This window comes from Martes martes (assembly GCF_963455335.1).
Source record: "Martes martes genome assembly, chromosome: 5".
NCBI classification, from domain to species: domain Eukaryota; kingdom Metazoa; phylum Chordata; class Mammalia; order Carnivora; family Mustelidae; genus Martes; species Martes martes.
Genome location: NC_137892.1, coordinates 90,187,240 through 90,202,875, shown reverse-complemented (window position 1 = coordinate 90,202,875; position 15,636 = coordinate 90,187,240). Strand labels below are relative to the sequence as shown.

General features: G+C 42.6%; 1 protein-coding gene across 2 annotated transcripts in view; it reads left to right on the top strand.

Annotated features, from left to right (window-relative positions):
• Positions 1–2,139: 2,139 nt before the first annotated feature.
• Positions 2,140–15,636, top strand: part of CTNNA1 (catenin alpha 1) — a 183,379-nt gene continuing 169,882 nt past the window's right edge. Inside the window, exon 1 of one of the 2 annotated variants that reach the window (XM_080803534.1) lies at positions 2,140–2,232. The gene's annotated coding sequence lies outside the window, so the exon portion shown is untranslated. The remainder of the gene's footprint in view (positions 2,233–15,636) is intronic. The other variant, XM_080803535.1, reaches the window with a different exon arrangement.

The window sequence follows — 15,636 nt, the reverse complement described above, 5'->3', positions numbered from 1 at the left end:
CATCAGCGTGGTCACGTTCTGGTAGAAACTCTATTACTGGTATACAGTCTGATCCTTTTTGCTGTGTCCTCATATGGCAGACGGGACAAGGGATATCTCTGGGGCCTCTTTTATAAGGGCACTAATTCCATTCCCAATGGCTCTACCCTCATGTCCTCATCACCTCTCAGAGGCCCCATTTCTTAATATACCACTCTTGGCATTAGGTTTTCAACATATGAATTTTGAGAGATGCAAATATTAAACCTAAGAACCTTATGCTTAGAAAGACTTCGTTAATGCTCCACTGTTGCTATCTTGAAATTGTTCATAATTTTTGAACAAGGGGGCTCACAAATTAAGTAGCTACTCCTGAGTGAAGTGATAGATATACTGAGCTATGGAGCATCATCCTTTAACTGTTGCTTGTTGGTTCACACAGATATTTATTGACTGATTACTATGTTCTGAGGTAGCCAAGTGTAGTGGGGGGAAGCCATGGCCACTCCAGGCAGGGGAGACCACAGGAGCAAAGACTCTGAAGACAGAAACAGAATGGGTTGTAGAAGGACAACAATGGCCTTATTACAGCCTTTCTCTTTAAATTTGTGCTCTCCCTTCATAGTCTATTGCCTCCTGTTCTCCACATCTCTTCTTTCTGTCTTTTAAAGTGTTTTTTTTAAAGATTAAAAAAAATTTATTTGAGAGAGCGGGAGTATGAGACAGCACACAGTGGGGGGAGGGGAAGAGGACCAGAGGGAGAGGGAGAGGGACAAGCAGACTCTGCGCTGAGCAGGGAGGCCAAGGTGGGGCTTGGTCTCACTACCTTGAGATCATGACTTGAGCAGAAACCAAGAGTTGTCGGATAACCACTGAGCCACCCAGGTGCTGGGTCCACATCTCTCAAGGAGCACAAACCCACAGTACTTTGAATTACGGTGGGCACATTCACCTGTGGACGTTAACTTGGCACTGTCCAGGGATGAGTACTGAGCCGGGTGCTGTAGGGAATACCAGTTCTGTCTTTCTGGAGTTTGCATTTCCTGGGGGAGAGGGAGATGTGAGTAGTAAAGTGTAAATATGTTGAGGGCAGTCTCCCTAGCACCCTGCTCAATAATGGCTCAGCACCAAGGTGGCAGTGGGTATGGTCTTGCTTTATTTTGGATTTCTAGGCCAATATTGAAATCAGTCTTGTTCCTCATCCCATGATGAAGGAGTTGAAACCTCCTTAGGGTTTTCTATACCAGGCTGATAATTAGTATGTAATTGTTTTGTTTTTTGTTTTGTTTGTTTTGAAGTTTCTTTAGAGCATTCGCCAGGAAGATAAGGAGGAGTGGGAATAACATTCTCTAAATGGCTAGAGGGATAGGGATAGCAGTCAGGTCCATCAAGTGTGTGTGTGTGTGTGTGCGCGCGCGCGTGTGTGTGCGTGTGTGCGTGTGTGTGTGTGTGTGTAGGGGACGCTCCTGTGACAGCCTTCTTGTCTAGCAACAGAAGGGCTCTTGGCTTCCGGATCTGTGAAGTGAGGGGATGGGTTAGATGACTTCAAGGAAGTCTCCCACATCACACTGTAAAATCCCTGGAGTCGGATTCTGGCAACATTCCGCTTCAGATGAGAGGCCACTCTTCTTCCGTAAAACAAGTGGGTGGGCCCAGAGTACTTTTCTGGAAGCCTGTTACTCGGAATCACCTGTGGCACTCCTCAGCGGAGCGTCCCCAGGACTGCGTCGCCGCACCGGGTCCGGGACTCACCCGCTGCGGTAGGGAGGTGTGGAGCCAGCGCGGGCAGCATCCAGAGCCTCACCTGTGCGCGGAGCCGTGACTCACCTGCCCTCCCCCGCTCCCGGGCTGTTCCAGGAGTCACTGCTCCTCCTTCCTCTGGGAAGGGGGGGGTCACTCCCGGCCTGAACGCCCATTAGGGGCCTGGGATGAAGTAACTCGGGGGCACAGGGCGGAAAGCAAGAGATCCTCTTGCGAGTTCCGGCTCGGCGTCGCCAGAGTCTCTCGGTCGGGGCCTCACCCCCAAAGCGAGGGTCGAGAAAGCGGGGCGGCGGCGGGAGGCGCCGGGAAGAGCGCTCCGGAGGGAGGTGCTCGGAATGGCGGGCGGGGCCGGGGCCGCGGGCGGGGGGCGGGCCGGGGGCGGGGGCGCCTGGCGGCCCATTTCCTCCTCGGAGTCGGACTGGAGGGAGACAAAGCGGCGGCCGTCGGCTTTGGGCCTCGGGAATCTTCCTGCGCTCGCCCTACTCGCCGCAGGTAACTCTCTTCAGGCGGGCGCGGGCTCCGAGCCGAGGGGCTCCTCGTGCATGCGGGCGTGCGGGCGGCGGTCTCCTCCGCGACCCCGCCCTGAATCGGGCTCCTGGCGGGTTTCGGTGCGGCGTCCGGCCCGCTGCTTCTCTTGCGGGGCCTCTGGCCCGGCGGGCGGGGCCGACGCTTCCTGGCGCTTGGGAAGTTGAGGGGCCGCGGAGGCTGGAGCGGAGCGAGCGGCGGGCCCCGCGCGGATGCGGCGCTTTCTCTCGGGAAACTTTCTCCCGGTTTTTAAACTTTGTCCCAGCCGACTCGGTGCGCGCGCCGGGCCCCCTCGGCCGCCTTCCCTTGTGGAGGGGAGCCTGCGCGCTGTTTCCGGTGCGGGAGTGGCGAGGAGCTGAGCTTCCCTGTGAAGTGATTGTGGTTTGTGGTTTCCGTGGTCGCACCCTCCTCCTCCTCCCCCCGCCACCGAAACTTGTTGGTCTGGTGGACTTGAGGTTCGCTGAGGCTGCGCTCCGGCTCGCCGGGCCCCCCGCGAAGGTGCGAGTGGGGTGCCGCCTTTCTCCGACTGGGTCTGGCTGGGAAGGTGCGCCACACCCGAGTGGACTTTTGGCGTGTACCGAGTTAACCTTTGTTGTGAAATTACTCAGACTTACTGTGCTGGTGGGTAGGACGCGCCTCACTCTGGTTCGTCCTCGTTTGCCCGGGGGGCGTTGAACTCCTTCTTGTTGACTTTTAAAGGAGTGTGCGTGTGTGAAGCACTTGTTGAAAAAAAATGTGGACCGAATGCCTGACCCTGGCTCGCCAGGAATGGCTTCCCAACAATGCAAGCGGCAGTTGGCTCGAGCCAGGATTGGCAGACACCCTCTTATGTCCTCCTGCGTCTTTGGAACATTGTGTGTGTGTGTGTGTGTGTGTGTGTGTTGAACAGAATTTACAATTTAAGAAGAATGAGTTATGTGAAGTCTCCCAACTAAATTAAGGACATTTCGTATTCATGTTGAAGGAAACGGTTACATCATTGTATTGTTGCAACAGGATAACTATTTCCATGAGAGGATATTTTATTTAGCAGTGACTTCTGAAGTGACTGTACAGGTTTATGTTACTTTAGGAAAATGTAAGTTAAATTAATTAGGATGTGTTATTTGTTTTACAAGACGAAAGAAATTATCCATAACTTCTGCTTAATTATGTACCCTTCTTGACTCTTATTAAGTTAAATAATTTTTATCCGCCTTTTTTTTTTTTAAAGGGCCCGCCCATGATGTAAGATTCGGGCTGTGTTCCCAAGAGCTCTTAGTGTAATGTAGGGAAGGCATATACCCCCCCATGCACTGTAAGGCAGACTGTTAAAAGTGCCATAATAGTACTTGTGCATGGGTCATATCTTCTTTACTACTAAGGATAGAAAAAAAAACCCCAAAACTCGTGGAAGCATGGAGAGGGGCCTAATAAGTTCTGTTTGGAGAAGTCCAGGAAGGCTCTGGAAGGCGGTGGCCTTTGAACTGAATGAAACTTGAGTAGGGTTTTTTCAGTGGAGGAAGCATAAAGGGGGATAGGAGTTGGTGAAATTATGACATGACTCTTCTGATTTTCCTTACATTTTTGGCTCTTGCTTCTCAGGTTTGTTTCCCCCCCCCCTTTCAGTTCACTCAGACCTAAGATTCTTTCTAACATATCCCAGCATTTGACACTGTTGAGGTGGCATCACCTTCATTGCCATCAGCGTCTCATTCTTACAGTGAGTTAGAGATCAGGGGTGCCCTCTCCCTCTAAGTTGAGAATCTCTTCTCTGTGCAGTTTTCATATCTTCAAACTTAGGTGCTCAAGTCCAAGTTTCTATTTTGATAGTGGTGGATGTCTCATCTCACCTACATGGTCACCTTACACCAGAGAGCTGAGTGTCCCAGGTGCTTCTCAAACTCAGCATGCCCAAAATGAGACACCTTTCTTTTCTGGAAACCTAAACCATATGTGGAGAACAGCAGTAACTGGTAGGGTCCTGGGATTTTTTTTTTTTTTTTTTAAGATTTTATTTATTTATTTGTCAGAGAGAGCGAGCACAGGCAGACAGAGAGGCAGGCAGAGGCAGAGAGAAGCAGGCTCCCTGCCGAGCAAGGAGCCCGATGTGGGACGCGATCCCAGGACGCTGGGATTATGACCTGAGCCGAAGGCAGCTGCTTAACCAACTGAGCCACCCAGGCGTCCCGGTCCTGGGATTTTTTGAGAAAGTAATAGCCTGAGTCATGACAGACAGACTTGGTTGTTGGCGGGTGGTGGTATGTAGTGGTGGTGAAGATCTGGACCAAGGGAACAGGGTCCTCTCCTTGTGTAAATGTCCTGAGACAGGAATGAACTTACTGTGTTTTGAGACCTAAGACCTGTGGGGAGAAGGCCTCACATGAAATTGCCAGGGAACACCGGGTCATATGTTTGGATCTTATTCTAAGATCTATAAGAAGCCATTGTAGGGAGTTTTATGATCTGATATTTTAAAGGAAGATTGTGGGAGTGAGGTGGTGCGGATGAAGGAACTGTATTTTGGGGAAGTGAGACAGGACTTAAATATGGTTTGGTGGTAAGAGGCCTAGGCTTATCTCTGACTTGTTTTCTCAGTAATGCACCCCCCCCCCCCGCCCCAATGTATTCTGTCCCTTTCATGAAGAGCTCTTAGTCACATCTCAGGACTCAAGTTAGGACTTTCCTTTCTAGTAGCAAACCTCTTCTCACCAGGAGGTGTACTCCATTATACTGTACCTTATATTACTGATATCCCTGTTTGCTTTTTCTGCTACAGAGTGGGCTTGTGAGCCCCCTGATAGCCTTAGCCTTTGACTTGGTACATGGCCTGGAGGGCAAATTAGATACTGTCGAATGAAGGAGAAAAAAGAGTCTTTCCCATCTTGAGTCTAACCTGTGGGTGGAACTGTGAAGGATGAGGCAATAGTCAGTTTATGGAAAGCCTCAAATTGAAAACCATCTCCATTCCATTCTTCTTTCTTTTCTACCCATATCTAATCAGAGATGAAAGCCTCTCCATCCAATGTTCATGCTACATTAATTCCTTTTTTCTGTTTTCTCTGTTTCCACTGCAGTTTAGAGTATTTTCCCATCTTTGAACAATTGAAACTACTTGTAGTTCTCTGGATAAATTGTTGCTTTTGTTTTCTTTGGGGCCTTTTTCATATTTTTTCCTTTTCCTGGAGCTGTTCTCTCTTTTTTTTTTTTTCATTCCTCTGACAAACTCATTTACTCTTTAAAACCTACCTTAGATGTCACTGCCTCTGGGTTTTCTCTTAGAACTCAGTGCTTCTTGGGTAGCTTGTACATACTCTGTGGTTACATCTTTCATACTATTTGGTAAATATTTTTATGTCTGTCTTTTTCCCGGCTGGGGGTTCTTGGAAATGGGGCCTGGGCTTTTATTTTTCACAGAACTTTGAAAAAAATTAAAGTATAATATACCTGTAGAAGTGTGCTCAAATCATGAGAATACCTGCCTAATGCTGTATTTGAGTGAAGACCATCCACATCCACTCTCTAGACCAAGAAACAGTAAATTATCAGTCAGTACTCCAGGAATCCCAGGTCACCACCTGTCCCTCTGCTCCCTTCAGTTTTTAATCTGAGATTTGGGAACATTATGGTTGCTCGTTTGCTCTGTTAGTGCTTGCCATAGTTAATGGAATGTTTTCCTATCTTCCCCTCCACCTTTCAGTCTTTACTACCTAAGTAGTACTCATGTTCTTTCTTTTTTTTTTTTTTTAAGATTTTTATTTATTTATTTGCCAGACAGAGATCACAAGTAGGCAGAGAGACAGGCAGAGAGAGAGAGAGAGAGGAGGAAGGAGACTCCCTGTTGAGCAGAGAGCCCGATGTGGGGCTCGATCCCAGGATCCTGGGATCATGACCTCCGCCGAAGGCAGAGGCTTTAACCCACTGAGCCACACAGGTGCCCCAGTACTCATGTTCATTTGAGAAACTTACTGCTCTCTCCTTGCTGAACTGATCCGACTCTTAGGTTTGCATTTAAGTCCAAAATTCTGGCTCTGAATTCATTTGTTCCACTTCATTTTCTTTCTTTCGTCCCCCCCCCCCGATTTACTTATTTGAGAGAGAGAGAATGTGAAGGGGGGGCATGGGAGGAGCGGAGGGTGAGGGAGAGAATCCTCAAGCAAACTCCCCACTTAGTGCAGAGCCCGATGCTGGGCAGGTCTCACAAACCTGAGATCATGACCTGAGCTGAAACCAAGAGTCGCTCAACTGACTCAGCCACCCAGGCATACCTCAACTTCATTTTCTACTGTAAATTGTTGCTACATGTCTTCTGCACCTGCCAGGCATTCTTACTGGAGTGCCTCATCCTTCTCTTGACATGAATGCTATCCATTGATGAAGGCTGGTTAACGTATTTTTTTTTTTTCTGTTGAGACATTTGTCATCATTGCTGAAAGTGATCTTTAATTTACTGGAAATTCTAAAATTTGCCTCTGACTATGACATTCTCACTCCTGATCCTGTTTGTGTATGTGTTTTGGTGGTAAAATAGATGTAACAAAATTTACCATTTTAACATTTTCATATACATTTCAGAGACACTGAGTACATTCATATTTTTGTTTGCTCATCACCACCATCCATATCCAAAACTTTTTTCATTTTCCAAAACTGAAACTCCATATACATTAAACATTAACTCCCCATTTTGCCTCCCTTCAGCCCCCTGACAACCACCATTATACTTTCTCTTTGAATTTGACTACTGTAGGCACCTCATGTAGGTTGAATAATATAGTATTTTGTTCTTTTGTGAATGGTTTATTTTCCTTAGTATAATACCTCAGGGTTCATCCGAGTGTTAGCATGTGTCAGAATTTCCTTCCTTTCCTAGAAAGATACACTAGTATCTGTTCATCTGTTGGTGGACACTTCGGTTGGTTCCACTTTTTGGCTGATAATAATGCTGATATGAAATGGCTGTACAAGTATGTATTTGTGTCCCTGCTTTAAATTCTTTTGGGTATGTACCCAGAAGTGGAATTTGTGGGTCATAAGGTAATTCTATGGTTATAGTTTTTAGGAACTGCTGTACTGTCTTCTACAGTAGCTATACCATTTTATATGTTTACTAGCAGTGTATGAGGGTTCCAGTTTTTCCATATCCTCACCAACAGTTGTTATTTTCTTTCTTTCTTTCTTCTTCTTTTTCTTTCTTTCTTTCTTTCTTTCAGACTAGCCATCCTAGTCAAAGTAAGGTGATATTTCTTTGTGGTTTTGCTTTGCCCTTCTCTGATTAGTGATGTTGAGCATCTTTTCTTGTCATTATTGGCCATTTGTATATTTTCTTTGAATAAGTCTCTGTTCAAGTCCTGTGGCAATTTTAATTGAGTTGTTCGCTTTTTTGTTGTTCAGTTTTAATTGTTCTTTGTATGTTCTGGATTTTTTATTTATTTTATTTTTTCCCTTTTATTATTGTAAGATTTTATTTATTCGTTTGGAACAGAGAGATACAGAGTAAGAGAGAGCATGAGCAGGGGGAGACGCGTAGGGGGAGGGAGAAGCAGACTCCCGCTGAGCTGGGAGGCTCCATCCGAGGACCCAGAGGTCATGCCTTGAGCCCACGGCAGATGTTTAATAAACATCTGAGCCACCGGGACATCTCTTCTGGATTTTTAAAAAATTCCAGTATAGTTAGCATAAAGTGTTTCAGCTGTACAGTGTAGTGATTCAACAATTTTATATATTACTTAATGCTCATTATAAGTGTACCCATAATCCCATTTACTGATTTCATTCATTCCCCCCACCCACCTTCCCTCTGGTAACTTATCAACTTGTTTTCTATACTTAAAAGTCTGTTTTTGGGGTGCCTGGGTGGCTCAGTGGGTTAAAGCCTCTGCCTTCGGCTCAGGTGATGATGCCAGGGTCCTGGGATTGATCTCCGCATCGGGCTCTCTGCTTGGAAGGGAGCCTGCTTCCCTTCCTCTCTCTCTCTGTCTGCCTCTCTGCCTACTTGTGATCTCTGTCTGTCAAATAAATAAATAAAATCTTTAAAAAAAAAAGTCTTTTTTTCGGGGCGCCTGGGTGGCTCAGTGGGTTAAATCCTCTGCCTTTGGCTCAGGTCATGATCTCAGGGTCCTCGGATCGAGCCCCGCGTTGGGCTCTCTGCTCGGCGGGGAGCCTGCTTCCTCCTCTCTCTCTCTCTCTCTCTTTCTGCCTGCCTCTCTGCCTACTTGTGATCTCTGTCTGTCAAATAAATAAATAAAATCTTAAAAAAAAAAAAAAGTCTGTTTTTCGGTTGTCTCTTTTTTTCTTTGCTTGTTTTGTTTCTTAAATTGCGCATATGAGTGAAATCATTTTATTGTCTTTTTCTGACTTATTTCACTTAGCATTATATTTTCTAGATCTATCCATGTTGAAAATGATTACAATTTCATTCTTTGTGATGGCTGAGTAATACTCCACATTTTTTTTTTAAAGATTTTATTTATTTATTTGACAGAGAGGGAGAACACAAGCAGGGGGAGCAGCAGGCAGAGGGAGAGGGAGGATGGGGGGCTGGATCCCAGGACCCTGGGACCATGACCCGAGCCAAAGGCAGACGCCTAACCAACCGAGCCACCCGGGGAACCGTGAGTAATATTCCATTGTATATATGTGTGCGTGTATACACACACACACACACACACAGACACCCCACATTTTCTTTATACATTCATCAATCGATTGACACCAGGGTTGCTTCCACAATTTGACTATTGTAAGTAATACTGCAGTGAACATAAAGATGGATGTATCTTTTTGAATTAGTGTTTTCATATTCTTTGGGTAAATATCCAGTAGTGGACATACAGTTTGAATATTAATCCCTTTTTAGTGTATGATTTACAAATATTTTCTCTCAGGTTTTGGGTTCCCTTTTCACCCTGTTGATGCACAAAAGTTAAATTTTGATCAAGGTCTGTTTATCTGTTTTTTTCTTTTGTTGTCTGTGATTTTGGTGTCATATATAAGAAGTCATTGCCAAAAACAGTGCCATGGAACTTTTCTCCTCTGGTTTTTTTTTTTAAATCCCCTCAGCTAAACTGGATACCCTGAGGGCAGGAACTAAGTAAGTATTCTAGGCCCTTTACCCTCCAGCACAGTGAAGGTGTGGTGAACAAGGAAAAAGTAGGGAAAACATTTTTTTAAATTTTAATTTTTATTTATTTTTATTCATTTATTTTTTAAAAAAAGATTATTTTTTTTTATTTATTTGACAGACAGAGATTACAAGTAGGCAGAGAGGCAGGCAGAGAGAGAGGAGGAAGCAGGCTCCCTGCTGAGCAGAGAGCCTGATGCGGGGCTCGATCCCAGGACCCTGGGATCATGACCTGAGCCGAAGGCAGAGGCTTTAACCCACTGAGCCACCCAGGTGCCCCTAATTTTAATAGGTCTTAATGAACAATAAAGAGTTATGTTTAGAGTATTTCTTGCTGTTGCTGATTTGTCATTGATTATGTCTATCTCTTGAATTAGGATGATAATGTGTTTCTAGTTTTTAATCTTAAGGGTCCCAATTGGACAGTTTAGAGTTCGAACTTCATCATCTGTGTAATAAGAGAATTTATAGAGGATATTTAACATCTAATGTGATAAAATGCTAATTTGTTCTTTCAGTCCTGAACAGGAAATGTGTTATCCATATTAAGTGGGTTGTCTTACAAGTAAAACTAGTGAACTAGTTCAGTATTTAAATAGCATTAAAGTGCTGGTTTACCTTCCTTTAGACTCTTCTAGACCATAAATTCTTTTGCGAGATGCTGAGCTCCTTCAGGGCGATTACTTTCTTCTGAATCTTTGACTCCTGTGATACCTGACTTCTAAACCCATAGCAGATACTCTTCAATAAATACTGGGTTAGTTATAGTAGGCATACATAAGCTATATATAGGATTGTGCCAGGGGATGGAGGCATGACTTTACCTCCACTTCATTAGAGTTTTTTTGGTAATAAAACTCATAGTACCTAGAGATAAATATTGCTGACATTTTGGGGTGGATCCTCTAATCTTTTTTCTAGACATGTATATTGTCAGTAACTTTTATAAAAATAGTTTTTACTTTATGTGCTCTTTTGTAATTTACTGTTTATTATAACTTGAACATTTTCCCTATTAGTAGGCTAAGATTAACCTTTATTTTTTGTATCAGTTAGAAAAAAGAACTGCTAAATGAACTAGGCAATGACCTCAATTGTAAGACACATCCAGATTTTAGAGACTTAAAAATGTGAAATATGTATGTGTTAGAACTGATGACATATGATTAATTGTACAATACTGATATAACATATTAATGATCCCTTACTGTTGCATTATGTAGCTCCTTTTTTTTTTTTTTTAAGATTTTATTTATTTGAAGAGAGAGACAGACATGGAGAGAGGGAATACAAGCAGGGGGAATGGGAGAGGGAAAAGCAGGTTTCCTGCTGATCAAGCCCCATGTCAGGCTCCCCCTCTGCAACCGCCCACCAGTTGTGGGCGGGCTGTCTGTCTGTCGCTCTCATATAAATAAATAAATAAAATGTTAAAAAAATGTCTAGTTATACTTTATCAACGTGGCTTATATGGTACATTAATTTTTAATTTTTTGTTTGAGTAACTGTCATACCATATTACGTTCCTACTGGCAGTACACAAGGGCTCTAATTTCTCCACATCTTTGACAACACTTGTTACTTTGTTTTTGTTTTTGTTTTTTTTTTTGATGGTAGCCATTGAGTATGAAGTGGTATTTGATTGTAGTTTTGATTTGCATTTCCTTGATGAGTGGTGATGTTGAATATCTTTTCATATGTTTATTGCACATCCCTGTATGTCTGGAGAAATGTCTGCTTAAATCCTTTGGACATCATTGGGTTGTTTTTTGGTGTTTGAGTTTTAGGAGTGCTCTATTTTCTGAGTATTAATCCCTTATCACATATTTGATTTGCAGATATTTTCTTCCATACCCTGGGTTACCTTTTCACCCTGTGACCCTGTGGATAATGTCCTTTGATATACAAAATTTCTTTGATGAAGTTCAATTTACTTGTGCCTTCAGGTGCCCTATGCAGGAAATAATTTCCAAATCCTGTGTCATAAAATGTTCTCCCTGGGTTTTCTTCTAAGAGGTTTATAGTTTTAGTTCTTACATTTAGGTCTTTAGCCCATTTTGAGTTCATTTTTCTGTGTGATAATAGGTAAGGATCCAACTTCATTCTTTTACACGTGGACATGCAGTTTACTGCGCATTTGTTGGAAAGACTGTCATTTCCTCATTGAATGGTCATGACACCCTTACTGAAAATCATTTCACTGTAAATGTGAGCATTTGTTGTTGGATGACCTATCTGTTCTGTTGGTCTGTATGTCTTTATGCCAGTACCACACTATTTTGATAATTGTAGCTTTGTATTAAGCTGATGTTAAATTAGCTCTTGAAGCTAGTAACATTTTGTACATTTATATTTTGTGGTTCTGTTGTATAGTACATGCTATTGTGAAAATAAAATAAATTCATTTAACTTCTATACATCTTGATTGTGGAGATGATTACTCTGCTGTCTGAGTTTGTTAAACCTTATGGAATAGTACACGAGAGTCAATTTTACTGCATGTGAAAAGCGATAAAATAGGTAAAAAATAAAGTTATCCAAGACCAATTATCGTTTCTGCTTTTCTCAGCTCAAACATTTTTTCCTCGTGAATGATTGTGAAGACACACCTTTAAAGAGTATTCAGAGAACTTTGGTTATAATGTATATGTTGGAGGATTTAAGTCTTACTAGTTCCTTCTGGTTTTTTTTTTTTTTTTTCCTTCTGTTTTCTTTTAAGAAAAAAAGTTGAAGTGGCTACTGGGTGGCTCAGTCAGTTGGGCGTCTCCTTTGTCTTGGCACTGGGTGTGGTCCCAGGGTCCTTGGATCCAACCCCTGCTCAGCAGGGAGTCTGCTTCTCCCTCTTCCTCTGTCCCTTCCCCCTGCCTGTGCCTGTAAGTGCATAATCTCTCTCTCTTTCTCTCACTCATGTGCGCACTCTCTGTCAAATGAATAAAAAAAAGAACAACAAAAGACAACAAAAAAACATAAGTTAAACACATTAGGCATCTGGGAGATCCTCTCTGAGCAGCAGTTCCTAAAATTCGGTCAGATGCCAGTGTGCTAGCTTCCAGACCTTGAGGGTGTTGTTCCTGCAGTGTGTTCATTAGCTTAGCCCCCCACAACGTGGGCCTGGCTTGAAGGTGAACAGTTTGCTTTGACTTGCCCTTCCTCATGATGTTTGTTCACTTGCAAGAACACTATACTAAATTTATGCATTATTGAAAGTTCAAAGTGTGCAGAAATAACCATGCTTCAGAATAAAACTTCAACATTGCCCTTTCTCTCTTGGAGCCTCTAAAATGTTCATTATTTTCATCTTTAGTTTTTTTTTTTCTTTCCATAATGTCAAACTTTTTCTCCATGTGCAAGCATGCCCCTAACCCCATTTCTAATGGAGCTTGAAATTAACATGCATTTCTATTCACTTGTTGATGGACTGTCATCTATCAACCCCACTTTTTGATTGTGATTTAATTTTTGCTTTTTCAGTGGCTTAAGGTTATAGTAATGCACATAATGTAAATATGATTTGAAAGGCAGCTTGGAGTGTTATATTTATTTGTTTATTTATTTATTTAAAGGTTTTATTTTATTTATTTGACAGAGAGAGTGACAGCTAGAGAGGGAACACAAGCAGGGGGAATGGGAGTGGGAGAGGGAGAAGCAGGGTTCCCGCCAAGCAGGGAGCCCAATGCGGGGCTAGATCCCAGGACCCTGGGATCATGACCTGAGCCAAGGCAGACACTTAATGACTGAGCCATCCAGGTACCCCTTGAGTGTTAAGTATTTGTAATAAAGATTCATCATTTGGAACAAGTATTACATGAGGAATAATGTGATTTGGTTTTTAAAATTCCTTGTCATCTGTCCCCTGTTAAAGTTGTAGTATAGGTAGAACAGGAATTACATTGTGGAAGTTGTTATGATTTTATGCTATAACTTTTTTTTTTTTTTTTAAGATTTCAAGGGCTTTATAGAAGAAACAAACTCTAATTTGCTTTAAAAGTTTTTAATGAATAATGTAGTCCAATATAATCTTGGTGTTAAGTAACTGGTCATACTCCTTAATTGCTAATTTAAAGGCTAGTTCTTTCCTGGATTGCTTAGTTTTGGCTATTGCTATTTTATTGTAGTGAGCTATAGATTTCCCTTGTTTTCTTATTCTGAGATTTGATTAGTAAATATTGTCATAAATAAGTGGACCATCAATTGCATTTTGAAAATGTGTTATCGCTATGGTTTTTTGCTTAATATTTGGCATTATGAATTGAAAATGGGAGTTAGAAGCCTGTCTAATTATCAGGTTACATAATCCTGTACTGGTTTATTAACCAGGTAGGACTGCAGACTGTTCTTGAAACTGAAAGTGCTATCATAACTCAGGAAATGCATTTAGTGTGGCCCATTTCAAGTGACATGAAGGATAAGAGCCTTTGCTAATAGTCCATTTACCCTGTGCAGCTCTGAAACATGCTTTTCTTTCCAAGCAAAGATGTATTATTACTATTCTCCCATGGTGTGTTGAATATTTCATTATGTTAAATATTTCAGTGTTAATCTAGACTCTTAATCATGGTTTGTGAAAAATGATAGTGTAGTGAATAAGGCAGAAACTGAAAGGGTAAGTTACTTGTCAGTGTTCATGGGGTTTGCTCTTCTGGGATCTCTGAATTGGCGAAGGTTTCTTAGAATCATCTGTTACCATTTTCTTGCTTCCTTGGACCTGGGGTCATCATGTTCTCAGAAAAGCTGTAGTCTGACTTTGAAGTATATCTTTAGAAACCTGTCATTTTGCAGAGAAGTGGCTAAGTGAAATGTGAGCTTGATCCCTTGGGAGGAGGGGGAAAAAACCAAGGGAATGGAAGATGGCAATAGCTGAGAGAAATTTAAACTTCTTTTGGGTCATTAAGACCTGTGAAAGATGTAATGTTTTCTAGTTTGTCTTTTTTGAGGCAGGGCCAAAGGCAACTTTTAGTTAGCTGTATCTCAGTAACAGTGGGAAGGGTTCAGTTAAATGCAGTACACATTTATTCAAAGTCTACCTTTCAAAGCAGGTGTTGGGAGATGTTAAGAATTTACAAGTCACCATTGCTGACCTCAAGAGTTTACAAACTAATGGGATTATTAGCCTAAGTAATCACTGGTAGGTAAAAATTAGGAATCTTTAGTTTTGCTAATTTATAACACATTTTAAAAAATTTATTAATTTTATAGAGAATTTGTGCCAGCGAGCAGGGGTAGGGGAGGAGGGGCGGACAGAGAATCTCAAGCAGATGCCCGCCCACCCCCCCGCCCCCACCGAGTGTGGAGCCCTACATGGGGCTTGATCCCAGGACCCTGAGACCAAATTAAGACTTAAAATCAGTGGGGTGCCTGGGTGGCTCAGTGGGTTAAGCCTCTGCCTTCAGCTCAGGTCATGATCTCAGGGTCCTGGGATTGAACAAACACCCTGCTTCAGGCTCTCTGCTCAGCGGGGAGCCTGCTTCCCTCTCTCTCTCTGATTGCCTCTCTGCCTACTGGTGATCTCTCTCTCTCTCAACCAAATAAAATCTTTAAAAAAAAAAAAAGTTAAAATCAAGAGTCGGATGCTTAACCGACTGATCCGCCCAAGCACCCTGAGAAAAACGTTTCTTATTTCTTCCACAAGTGTCTGTGTTGCTAGATGAAACCTGAAACTGTCAAGCCAGTTGTTGAACATTTATAGAATGTTGTTAGGTGAAAAATTACCATACTCAAGAAAGCCCTGGTCCCTGTGCTCAAAGGGAAACTCCCAGTTTCCTGGGAGACAGATGCACTGACCTAGTGCTGTAATGGAGATGTGTGTGAAGTGCTGGAGGGACTCAGAAAAGAGGGAACAGCTCTTTCTGTGGGATTAGAGGACATATGTGTGAGTCTTGAAGGAAGATGGAAAAGTCAGGAAAGGGGCTCTGGGCTAGAGAGGGTTTATATAAAGGTCTGGACACATGCATGTGCATTGGAGAAGTTTCACAGAGTGGATGGAGGTGATGAGTCTCAGGCTAGTGCCAGTCACATTTGTTTACAGGAGTTTGGGCTTCATCCTGTTTGTGGTGGGGAAGCAGTCCCTCTTTTTTTTTTTCAGGGGGGTGTAGACTCTATGGTAAGTGAGGCAGTCTGGATAATGATTGGAAATGAGAAGAGAGAGAGAGATATATACACACACACACACACACACACATATATATGTATATATATATAGATAGATTTTTTTAAAGACTTCTAGATATTTATTTATTTAAAAGATTTTATTTATTTATTTGACAGAGATCACA